Source organism: Amblyraja radiata, unplaced genomic scaffold, assembly GCF_010909765.2.
Source record: "Amblyraja radiata isolate CabotCenter1 unplaced genomic scaffold, sAmbRad1.1.pri S104, whole genome shotgun sequence".
Lineage (NCBI taxonomy): Eukaryota > Metazoa > Chordata > Chondrichthyes > Rajiformes > Rajidae > Amblyraja > Amblyraja radiata.
The window spans coordinates 265214-277325 of NW_022630095.1; the positions used below are offsets into that span (position 1 = coordinate 265214).

The window sequence follows — 12112 nt, forward strand, 5'->3', positions numbered from 1 at the left end:
CAAAAGTCGCCCAGCGCTCCGCTATGTCCGCATCAAAGACCAGGGGCGCGGGTTTGCGGCATGAGGATGCCATGCTGACACAAGGAGGAGAAAACTCCGATAAAGAAACAAACTCAAGAAATAAAAGCCGATAAACAGAAGGCGCGAGGTTTGACTTGCTGACACCATGTAAAGATGTGAATCTGACACACTTGTAACTTTACTTAACTCTTTAATAAACACACAGGTTCAACATGATCCTGCACTAACTGCACGCAGTCTGTCACCGTGCTGCAGAGAGCGAGAGATAGGGAGAGAGAGTGTTATTATACTTAATAACTAAGGCGTGGTTAGTGGTACTGAGGTAGCTACATTATTGGTTGCATGCATAAACCATCTACAGTAAGGATGCAGGTACAGCAGGCAGTGGAGAAAGCTAATGGCATGCTGGCTCCGGTTACTAAAATGGGCGGGGAAAAATGCCCAGGATCCCCTCCGCAGCGTACTACACGTCAGCCCAATGCATTTCGCAGGAGTAAGCTATTTTGCTCCGCTATAGGATCTTTGATCGGAGACGCCTCCTCACACGTGACCCTGTTTGAAATTCAGTTGCAGCCTCGTCTCTGTCTTTGTTGCTGCTGGCGGCTCATCACAGGCATGTAGATTGGCGGCTCATCATAGGCATGTAGACTGGCGCCTCATCACAGGCATGTAGACTGGCGGCTCATCACAGGCATGTAGACTGGCGGCTCATCACAGGCATGTAGACTGGCGGCTCATCACAGGCATGTAGACTGGCGGCTCATCACAGACATGTAGACTGGCGGCTCATCACAGGCATGTTGACTCTGACACACACACACTGACAAATTTAATATACGTCATACATTCCTCACCCCTCCACATTCTCCACAGATGCTCCCTGACCCGCTGAGTTACTCCAGCACTTTGTGTCCTTTTACGTACCAGTTCACGGTGTCCACAAACACTCTCATCTCCCCACCACTGCTTCCCCCACCCCCTCCCTGCCCCTCCTGCAGCCCCCATTGCTGGGGTTCCCACAGCTTGCACCCTCTGGGGATTTCACACACTCTGCCAGGGACAGATGGCAAAATGCCCCCCAGCAGTCAGCGCCACTCACCCCCAACCCTACTCCCCGACCACGTTTTAAAGGAGAGATGGACACATTCTTGATTAGAACAGGTGTCAAGGGTTATGGGGAGAGGCCAAGTGAATGAGAATGGGATTAGGAGGCAGAGATCAGCCATGATTGAATGGCAAAGTGGACTCGATGGGCCAAATGGCCTAATTCACCTTTAACGTGAACTTACCGCCCAGTGAATGTTGTCCTCAGATCAGTTTCCAGCTCAGCAGAAAGTGCCCGGGATCGGCACGAAATGGTGCCAATCAGAAGCGGGGAAAGTGGAGACGAGATACAAGTTATAGGAGGTAGGATTATATAAAGAAGGGGTGTATCAATACAGTAATCCGGGTAGGGGATTCTTAAATAGGACCAGTTAATTACTTATATAAGATGGGCGGCCAGGAGATGTGCCAATACTGTGAGATGTGGGAATTTGTCGACACCATTGATGTAGATGATCCCTACAGCTGCAGTAAGTGTTTGAGGCTAGCGGAACTCGAGCTCCGCATTGATGAGCTGGAGACCCAACTTCATACACTGCGGAACATCAGGGAGGGGGAGTATTACCTGGATGTTTTGTGCCAGGGGATGGTCACACCGACCAGATTAACTAATTCAGTAGTTAGTGAGCAAGGAAAGGAAGGTGTGGCCATAAGCGAGGCAGGTAGGGGGAACCAGGAGGAGATGCGGCAGGAGCCACAGCCCTTGTCCCTGACGAGCATGACCGAGGCTCTTACTCAATGTGAGGACGGGATCAGGGGCTGTGGGAGGGATGAGCAACCTGGCTGCAGCACCGTGGACCAGGGGGCCATTCAAGAGGGGGGAGTTAGAAGAAATGCCGTTGTGATAGGGGATAGTATTATTCGGGGGGTAGATAAGGTTCTCTGCGGCCAGCAGAACATGTCCCGAAGGCTGTGTTGCCTACCCGGTGCTAGGGTTAAGGATATCTCTGCGGTGCTGGAGAGAAATTTGCAGAGGGAGGGGGAGGATTCAGTGGTCGTGGTCCATGTGGGGACCAATGACATAGGAAGGACGAGGAAGGAGGATCTGCTGAAGGAGTTTGAGCAATTAGGGAATAAATTAAAAAGCAGAACCTCGAGGGTACTGATCTCCGGATTGCTACCTGAGCCACGGGCCAAATCGGCGAGGGTACGTAATATTTAAAAGCTGAATGCGTGGCTCAAAGACTGGTGTGGGAAAAATGGGTTTGGTTTCTTGGGTCACTGGCACCAGTACTGGGACAGGGGGGATCTGTTCTGTAAGGACGGACTTCACCTGAACGGTGCTGGGACTGGGGTCCTGGCAAATCATATAACTAGGGCAGTAGAGAGGTCTTTAAACTAAGTAGCGGGGGGGAGGTATCAAGGGGGGTAATAACGGCAGGGGTAGAGGAAATAGAGCAGGGTATCAGTGGGGAAGCGGAAAATCAAAATGTGACAGGAGGATCCAGAATGTGTGAAGATAAAGCTCTAGATGTAAAGGGGGCAAAAACGGAAAGGAAGGGTAGTAAAAATCATCTGAAAGTGCTTTATCTAAATGCACGGAGTATTCGAAATAAGATAAATGAATTAACGGTGCAATTAAGTATATATAGTTATGATATCGTGGCCATTACGGAGACATGGCTGCAAGGGGATCAGGACTGGGAGTTAAATATAGAGGGGTACTCGACAATTAGAAAAGATAGACAGGAAAGAAAGGGAGGAGGGGTGGCCCTTTTAATAAGGGAGGGAATAACGGCAATAGAGAGGAAGGATATTGCGTTGAAGGATCAGGATAGTGAAACAGCTTGGGTACAGATAGAGAATAACAAGAGGGAAAAAACACTAGTGGGTGTAATTTATAGACCTCCAAATAGCTGTGACGCTGTTAGTCAGAACATAAATCTGCAAATAGTTGACGCATGTAAAAAGGGAACTGCTGTAATCATGGGGGACTTCAATTTTCATATTAATTGGGCAAACCAAACTGGGCAGGGTAGACTAGAGGAAGAGTTTATAGAATGTATTAGAGACGGGTTCCTAGAACAGTATGTCGCAGAACCGACAAGGGGGGAGGCAATCTTGGATCTGGTCCTGTGTAATGAAGCAGGATTAATTAAAAATGTCATAGTTAGGGACTCGTTGGGAACAAGTGACCACAATATGGTCGAATTCCATATTCAAATAGAAGGGGAGCAGGTTGAAACTCAGGCTAGGGTGCTTAGTCTAAATAAGGGGGATTATGAAGGTATGAGGACTGAGCTGATCAAAGTTGACTGGGATAGCAGACTCAAGAATAAGACGGTACATGAGCAGTGGTGTACGTTTAAGGATCTACTGTATAACCTTCAAGAAAAATTTATTCCTATGAAGAAAAAAAGGGGTAAGGGTAAGAACAGTCAGCCATGGCTCAGTAAAACTATAAAGGATAGTATTCGGCTGAAGGCAAGGGCATATAAGGTAGCCAGAGATAGTGGGAGGGCAGAGGATTGGGAAGCATTTAAAGGTCAGCAAAAAATAACTAAGAGATTAATTAAGACGGGGAAAATAGACTATGAAAGGAATTTAGCGAACAACATAAAAACTAATAGTAATAGTTTTTATAGCTATATAAAAAGAAAAAGGGTGGCTAAGGTGAACGTTGGTCCATTGGAGGGTGAGACTGGAGAGTTGTTGGTGGGGAACATGGAAATGGCAAAGGCATTAAACGAGTATTTTGTATCAGTCTTCACCATAGAAGACACAAAAATATTCCAACGCTGGATAAACAGGGGGCGGTAGGAATGGAGGAGCTAAATACTATTAAGATCACCAAGGAGGTGGTATTAGGGAAATTAATGAGACTGAAGGAGGATAAATCCCCTGGGCCTGATGGATTACATCCAAGGGTCTTGAGGGAGATAGCGGTGGGGATTGTGGATGCATTGGTGATAATTTTCCAAAACTCCCTGGAGGCAGGAACGGTCCCAGTGGATTGGAAAATGGCCAATGTAACACCTATATTTAAAAAAGGAAGTAAACAGAAGGCGGGTAACTATAGACCGGTTAGTCTAACATCGGTGGTGGGTAAAATGTTAGAGACAATTATTAAAGAAACACTAACGGGGCACTTGGATAAACATGACTTCATCGGACAGAACCAGCATGGTTTTGTGAAGGGGAAGTCCTGTTTAACGAATCTGCTCGAATTCTTTGAGGAAGTAACAACCCGGGTGGATAAAGGGGAACCGGTGGATGTGGTATACTTGGACTTCCAAAAGGCTTTTGACAAGGTGCCACATAAGAGACTGTTGCTAAAAATAAAAAATTATGGGATTGGGGGTAATATATTAGCATGGGTAGAGGATTGGCTAACAAATAGGAAGCAGAGAGTGGGGATAAATGGTTCATACTCGGGATGGCAACCGGTAACTAGCGGGGTTCCGCAAGGGTCGGTGCTGGGACCCCAATTGTTCACAATTTATATAAATGATTTGGAGGAGGGAACCAAGTGTAATATATCAAAATTTGCGGACGATACAAAAATGGGAGGAAAAGTAGGGGATGAGGAGGATAGGAAGAGTCTGCAAAAGGATATAGATAAGCTAGGTGAGTGGGCAACAACTTGGCAGATGAAATTTAATACTAATAAATGTGAAGTCATTCACTTTGGGAAAAAAAATGATAGGGCAAGTTATTTTCTAAATGAGGAGGAGCTGCGTTGTAATGCAACGCAAAGGGATCTAGGGGTAATAGTACATGAATCACTAAAAGTTAGTATGCAGGTGCAGCAAGCAATCAGGAAGGCCAATGGAGTTTTGGCCTTTATTGCTAGGGGGATTGAGTATAAAAACACGGAGGTCTTGCTGCAGCTGTACACAGTATTAGTGAGACCACATTTGGAATACTGTGTACAGTTCTGGGGTCCATACTTAAGAAAGGATGTACTAGCCCTGGAGGCAGTGCAGCGAAGGTTTACAAGATTAATTCCTGCAATGAGGGGATTGACATATGAGGAAAGGTTAAGTAGGCTGGAACTCTACTCTTTGGAGTTTAGAAGAATGAGAGGCGATCTCATTGAAACATATAAGATCGTGAGGGGCCTTGATCGGGTGGATGCACCGAGGATGTTCCCAATGATCGGGGAAACTAGAACTAGGGGACATAGTCGCAGAATAAGGGGGGGGGCTCTTTTAAAACTGAGATGAGGAAGAACTTCTTCACCCAGAGGGTGGTTAATTTATGGAATTCACTGCCCCAGGGAGCAGTGGAAGCAGAAACGTTAAATATATTTAAGTCTAAAATAGATGTTTTTTTAGCTGCCAAGGGGATAAGGGGCTACGGGGAGAAGGCAGGGATATGGACCTATGTATGGTTAGTATAGTAAGACCTGAGTGATCTCCTGGACAAGTGTCGATCGCCTGGATTGGGGTCGGAGAGGAATTTCCCGGATTTTTTTTCCCGAATTGGACCTGGGTTTTTATCCGGTTTTTTGCCTCCCCCAGGAGATCACGCGGTTCTTGGGGTGGAGAGGGGTGATAGCGGTATAAAGGGGAGGGTAGTGTCTTGTGTTCTGTGTCTTGTGTCTACTGTTTGTGGGTAAGTGTGTCTGTTTAGTGTTCAGCCATGAGCGAATGGCGGTGCGGGCTCGACGGACCTGGTGGTCTACTCTCGCACCTACTTTCTATGTTTCTATGTTTCTAAGGGTGGATGCAAACTCCAGAATAATCCAGGTATAAACGGTCTACTTATAAAGGGAGAGCCGGCAGACATGCCCAGTACTTGCTCCCACGGTGCGGAGCTCCCTCTGCGTGGCCCTGTGAACGATGCCCTCGAGTGTCTGAACCCACTATGCAGCTGCATCAACTCAGTGGGACAGGCAGCGTCTCTGGACCTACTATGGATCAACTCAGTGAGACAGGCAGCATCTCTGGACCCACAATGGATCAACTCAGTGGGACAGGCAGCGTCTCTGGACCCACTATGCAGCTGCATCAACTCAGTGGGACAGGCAGCGTCTCACTGAGAGAAGGAACGGGTGACGATTTGGGTCAACACCCTTTTTTTCCGACTGGTTAGAGGTAAGGGAAACGATAGATACAGACGATGAGGTGGACATAAAGAACAATTAATGAAAGATTAATGCAAAAAAGTTACGATGATAAAGGAAACAGGCCCTTGTTAGCTGTTTGTTGGGTGAAAACGAGAAGCTGGTGCGACTTGGGTGGGGAGGGATAGAGAGAGAGGGAATGCCGGGGCTACCTGAAGTTAGTGAAATCAATATTCATACCACAGGGCTGGAAGCTGCCCAAGTAAAATATAAGATGCTGTTCCTGTAAGTTGCGTTTATCCTCACTCTGACAACGGAGGAGACCTAGGACAGAAAGGCCAGTGTGGGAATGGGAGGGGAATTAAAGTATTTTGCAACCGGGAGATCAGGTAGGTTCAGGCGGACCGAGCGAAGGTGTTCAGTGAAACGATCGCCCCGTCTACGTTTGGTCTCGCCTTTAAACCAGCATCTGTAGTTCCTTCCTAAACTTGCACTGGGACGGTCCACTGGGACTGGAACAATCCACATCCCAGCCCCACCAGCTGCCACACTGATCATTCCCATTCCTGATGCAGGAGCGTGGGCGCGCGGAAGGATCCGGAAACCAAACTGGACTGTCACAAGAATCAACATCAAGATGATAACTTTTGCCCCAGTCGCCAATTTATGATAATTCTGTCTGAGGGAATGTTTACTGGGATGAAATAAAGGAACCAAACTGTCTGGAAACAGCACTGGAGAGGAATGTTTTAAATCCACAGTGGTGGCACAGTCTTACCACACCAGAGACTCTGGTTCAATCCTGACTAAGGGTGGACATAGTTTGGACCTTCTCCATGTGACCATGTAGGTTTTCTCCGGGTGCTCCGGTTTCTTCCCACACTCTAAAGACGTACAGGTTTGTAGGTTAATTGGCATTGGTAAATTGTAAAATTGTCCCTAGTGTGTAGGATAGTGTTAGTTCACTGGTCGGCGTGGAATCAGTGGCCTGTTTCCGTGCTGTATCTCTAAAGTAAAGTGTAAACATAGTCTAGGGTGAAGGTTATTATTGTCACATGTATCAAGGTACAGTGGAAAGCTTTGTATTGCATGCTATCCGATTAAATCAGATAATCCCATACATAAACACAATCAAGGCATACTCAAGTACAATAGCCAGAACAAAGGGGAAGATACAGAGTGCAGAATATAGTTCTCATCATTGCACTGCACCAGTTCCATAGACAAAGTCGAAAGTCTGCAATGGGCTTGAGGTAAATCGGACCGTCCTCTAACATATGGAAGGACCGTTCAGAAGCCTGTTAGAGGGAAAGAAGGTATTGCTGAGTTTGGTGGTGTGCGCTTCAAACGTCTGTATCAATGGAGGACAGCACACAGAGGGTGGTGGGCATATGGACGAGCTGCCGGAGGAGGTAGTTGAGGCAGGGACTATTCCAAAGTTTAAGAAACAGTTAGACAGGTCCATGGATATGACAGGTTTGTAGGGATATGGGCCAAACACGGGCAGATGGGACTAATGTAGCTGGGACATGTTGGCCGGTGTGGGCAAGTTGGGCCAAATGTATCACAATGTTGTGCAGTCCTGCATTGATGTTAGATCCACTTGGGACTATTGATTTCATCAGATCATCTCTCCCCTCCTTCAAGAGGGGAAATTATTGTCATTGGATGAATGTTGATTTTATTCGTTCGGACTTAGAGGCTGGTGTTAGACATAGACATAGAACATAGGTGCAGGAGGAGGCCATTCGGACCTTCGAGACAGTACAGCCATTCATTGTGATCATGGCTGATCGTCCCCTATCAATAACCCGTGCCTGCCTTCTCACCATGCCCCTTGACTCCACTAGCCCCTAGAGCTCTATCTAACTCTCTCTTAAATCCATCCAGTGATTTAGCCTCCACTGCCCTCTGTGGCAGGGAATTCCATGAATTCACAACTCTCTGGGTGAAAACATTTTTTCTCACCTCAGTCTTAAATGACTTCCCCTTTATTCTAAGACTGTGTGGCCCCTGGTTCTGGACTTGAAATAAAGTGAGTTTATTGTCATGTGTCCCCTCAATGGAAGGAAGGTCAGAGCTGATGATGGACTGGGCAGTGTTTAATACTTTTTGTAGTCTTTTCCTTTCCAGGGCGCTCAAGTTGCCGAACCAAGCCACGATGCAACCGGTCAGCATGCTCTCTGCTGTGCACCTGTAGAAGTTAGATAGAGTCCTCCTTGACAAACCGACTCTCTCTAGTCTTCTCAGGAAGTAGAGGCGCTGATGAGCTTTCTTGATAATTGCATTTGTGTTCTGGGTCCTGGAAAGATCTTCAGAGATGTGCACGCCCAGGAATTTGAAGCTCTTGACCCTTTCAACCATCGACCCGTTGATATAAACGGGGCAGTGGGTTCCCCTCCTACTCCTTCCAAAGTCCACAATCAGTTCCTTGGTGTTGCTGGCGTTGAGGGCCAGGTTATTGTGCTGGCACCATATGGACAGTTGCTCGATCTCTCTTCTATACTCTGACTCATCCCCGATCAGTGATACGTCCCACAACAGTGGTGTCGTCAGCGAACTTGATGATGGAGTTCGCACTGTGACCGGCTACGCAGTCATGACTATAGAGTGAGTACAGCAGGGGGCTAAGCACGCAGCCTTGAGATGCTCCCGTGCTGATTGTTATCGAGGCGGACGCATTTACACCAATACGAACGGACTGTGGTCTGTGAATGAGGAAGTCGAGGATCAGAGGGATGCGTAGAGACCCAGTTCTGCGAGTTTGGTAACCAGCTTGGAGGGGATGATTGTGTTAAATGCCGAGCTGTAATCGGTGAGTAACAGCCTGACATATGAGTTTTTGTTGTCCAAGTGGTCCAGAGCGGAGTGAAGGGCCAGCAAGATCGCATCCACCGTTGATCTGTTAGATTAGATATAATTAGATTAGATATAATTTATTGCCACACAGCCAGGCTGGTGGAAATTTGGGTTGTCTGCAGCGATACAATAATAAAGAACACACAACCACAATAAAACTGTAACACAAACATCCACCACAGCATTCATCACTGTGGTGGAAGGCACAACATTTGGCCAGTCCTCCTCCATTTCCCCCCCGTGGTCAGGACCAGAGTCCAGAGTCAGTCCAGGATCGGCTCTTCCTCACCGGAGACCGCGGCTTTAAGTTGTTGTAGGCCGCAGACCGGCGGTCAAGATTTAAGTCCCCGCCGCAGCCAGAAGCACCGTAGACTGCAGGGCCGGCGGTCGAAGCTCCCCTCCAGGGGTGATGGTAAGTCAATGCCGGCCCCGCGGTAGAAGTCGGCCGCGGGCAGGCAGTGATGGCTTCTTCTTCCCCCGGGTCCCCAACGTGAGATCCCGGGCTGTAGACGCCGCACCAGCTGGAGCTCTGCAGACCGTGGCTTCAGGCTGCCGGCTGCCCCGGGTCAGCGAAACGGCGCGCTCCCCTCCAGCGAGCCCCAGCGAGGGTCGCCCGCTCCACGCCGAGAGTCCACGCTGCGCCCGCCGCTGAAGCCCCGGGCGCGTCTCCGGGAAAGGCCGCGTCGATCCTTGATGTTAGGACACGGGGGAGGCGACCTGGAAAAACTCGCCTCTCCGTGGAGGAGGCGACCTGGAAAAACTCGCCTCTCCGTGGAGGAGGCGACCGAAGCGGTTCCCCCTTATCCCCCACACCACCCCCCACACAAAACACACAAAGAAACATTAAATACAGACTTTAAAACATACTAATTTTTTTTTTTAAAAAGTTGAAAAACTGACGAGCTGCATGACATGGCTGCTGCCAGAGCAGCGCCCCCTCCGAATTGCAGTGGGTTTTTGTCGAGGTAGGAGTTGATTTGCTCCATGATCAACCTCTCAAAGCACTTCATCACCACCGGCGTTAGTGCCACTGGTCGATGGAAGAGTGGACTGAAAGAAGGCAGATGGAGTTTAATGCTGATAAGTGTGAGGTGCTACATCTTGGCAGGACAAATCAAAATAGGACGTACATGGTAAATGGTAGGGATTTGAAGAATGCAGGTGAACAGAGGGATCTGGGAATAACTGTGCACAGTTCCCTGAAAGTGGAATCACATGTAGATTGGGTGGTAAAGAAAGCTTTTGGTGTGCTGGCCTTTATAAATCAGAGCATTGAGTATAGAAGTTGGGATGTAATGTTAAAATTGTACAAGGCATTGGTGAGGCCAATTCTGGAGTATGGGGTACAATTTTGGTCGCCTAATTATAGGAAGGATGTCAACAAAATAGAGAGAGTACAGAGGAGATTTACTAGAATGTTGCCTGGGTTTCAGCAACTAAGTTACAGAGAAAGGTTGAACAAGTTAGGGCTTTATTCTTTGGAGCGCAGAAGGTTAAGGGGGGACTTGATAGAGGTATTTTAAATGATGAGAGGGATAGACAGAGTTGACGTGGATAAGCTTTTCCCACTGAGAGTAGGGAAGATTCAAACAAGGGGACATGACTTGAGAATTAAGGGACAGAAGTTTAGGGGTAACATGAGGGGGAACTTCTTTACTCAGAGAGTGGTGGCTGTGTGGAATGAGCTTCCAGGGAAGGTGGTGGAGGCAGGTTCGATTTTATCATTTATTAATAAATTGGATAGTTATATGGACGGGAAAGGAATGGAGGGTTATGGTCTGAGCGCAGGTATATGGGACTAGGGGAGAATACGTGTTCGGCACGGACTAGAAGGGTCGAGATGGCCTGTTTCCGTGCTGTAATTGTTATATGGTTATATAGTTATATCGTTATATGGTTATATGATAGTCATTGAGGCACGTCACCTTAATCTTCTTGGGCACTGGTATAATTGATGCCCTTTTAAAGCAGATGGGGACCTCAGACCTCAGAGGTGAGAGGTTGAAAATGTCCGTAAAAACTCCAGCCAGTTGGTCCGCACAGGTTTTTAGAACACGACTGGGTATACCATCAGGTCCGGGCGATTTTCGAGGGTTCACCCCTCTGAAGGATTTCCTGACGTCGGCCTCTGTGACTGAGACTGAAATACCATCACAGCGAATGGGGGCTCGGGAAGGCACATCAGTATTCTCCCTAGCGAAGCGTGCGTAAAACGCATTGAGCGTCAGGGAGTGATGTTTCGCCGACATTCTAGCTGCCTGCTGTTTTCGCCTTGTAGGAGGTGATTGCATTCAGGCCCCGCCATAGCTGCCGAACATCTGTCTCATCCACCAGTTTGGAGCAGGTCCCTTTTGGCCTTTTCGATGGCCTTACTCCAGATGTGGTCTCACCAGAGCCCTATACAACTGCAGAAGATTGGCTTGGAATAATGTCAAGATGCCTTTGTATTGTGTTTGAATTGTATTAATCATTTGTTGTTGAATAAGATTAACATAAGCGAACAATATGTTATGACTAATGAAATAATTCTTACCCGTGCAGTTGAAGAAATATGTTTGTAGAATAGTAACTAACAAAAGTTAGGGCTTTATTTCGCCTTGAACAAGTTAGGGCTTTATTCTTTGGAGCGCAGAAGGTTAAGGGGGGACTTGATAGAGGTTTTTAAAATGATGAGAGGGATAGACAGAGTTGACGTGGAAAAGCTTTTCCCACTGAGAGTAGGGAAGTTTCAAACAAGGGGACATGACTTGAGAATTAAGGGACTGAAGTTTAGGGGTAACATGAGGGGGAACTTCTTTACTCAGAGAGTGGTAGCTGTGTGGAATGAGCTTCCAGTGAAGGTGGTGGAGGCAGGTTCGTTTTTATCATTTAAAAATAAATTGGATAGTTATATGGATGGGAAAGGAATGGAGGGGTATGGTCTGAGCGCAGGTATATGGGACTAGGGGAGATTATGTGTTCGGCACGGACTAGAAGGGTCGAGATGGCCTGTTTCCGTGCTGTAATTGTTATATGGTTATATGGTTAAAAGTTATTTACTAAACAGTATAACTGTCAGCTAATTCTGGTGTGAAGTCAGATAACTGGTGGGAAGTTTACTACCGCCATCTCTCCATGATA

At 47.4% G+C, this 12112-nt stretch overlaps 1 long non-coding RNA gene across 1 annotated transcript; it reads left to right on the forward strand.

Moving 5' to 3' along the window:
- The first annotated feature begins 4730 nt into the window (after nucleotides 1-4730).
- Nucleotides 4731-11557, forward strand: LOC116969111. Its single transcript, XR_004410626.1, has 3 exons — nucleotides 4731-4742; nucleotides 10762-10768; nucleotides 11407-11557. It is a non-coding gene; the product is annotated as an uncharacterized LOC116969111 (long non-coding RNA).
- The last annotated feature ends 555 nt before the right edge of the window (nucleotides 11558-12112 follow it).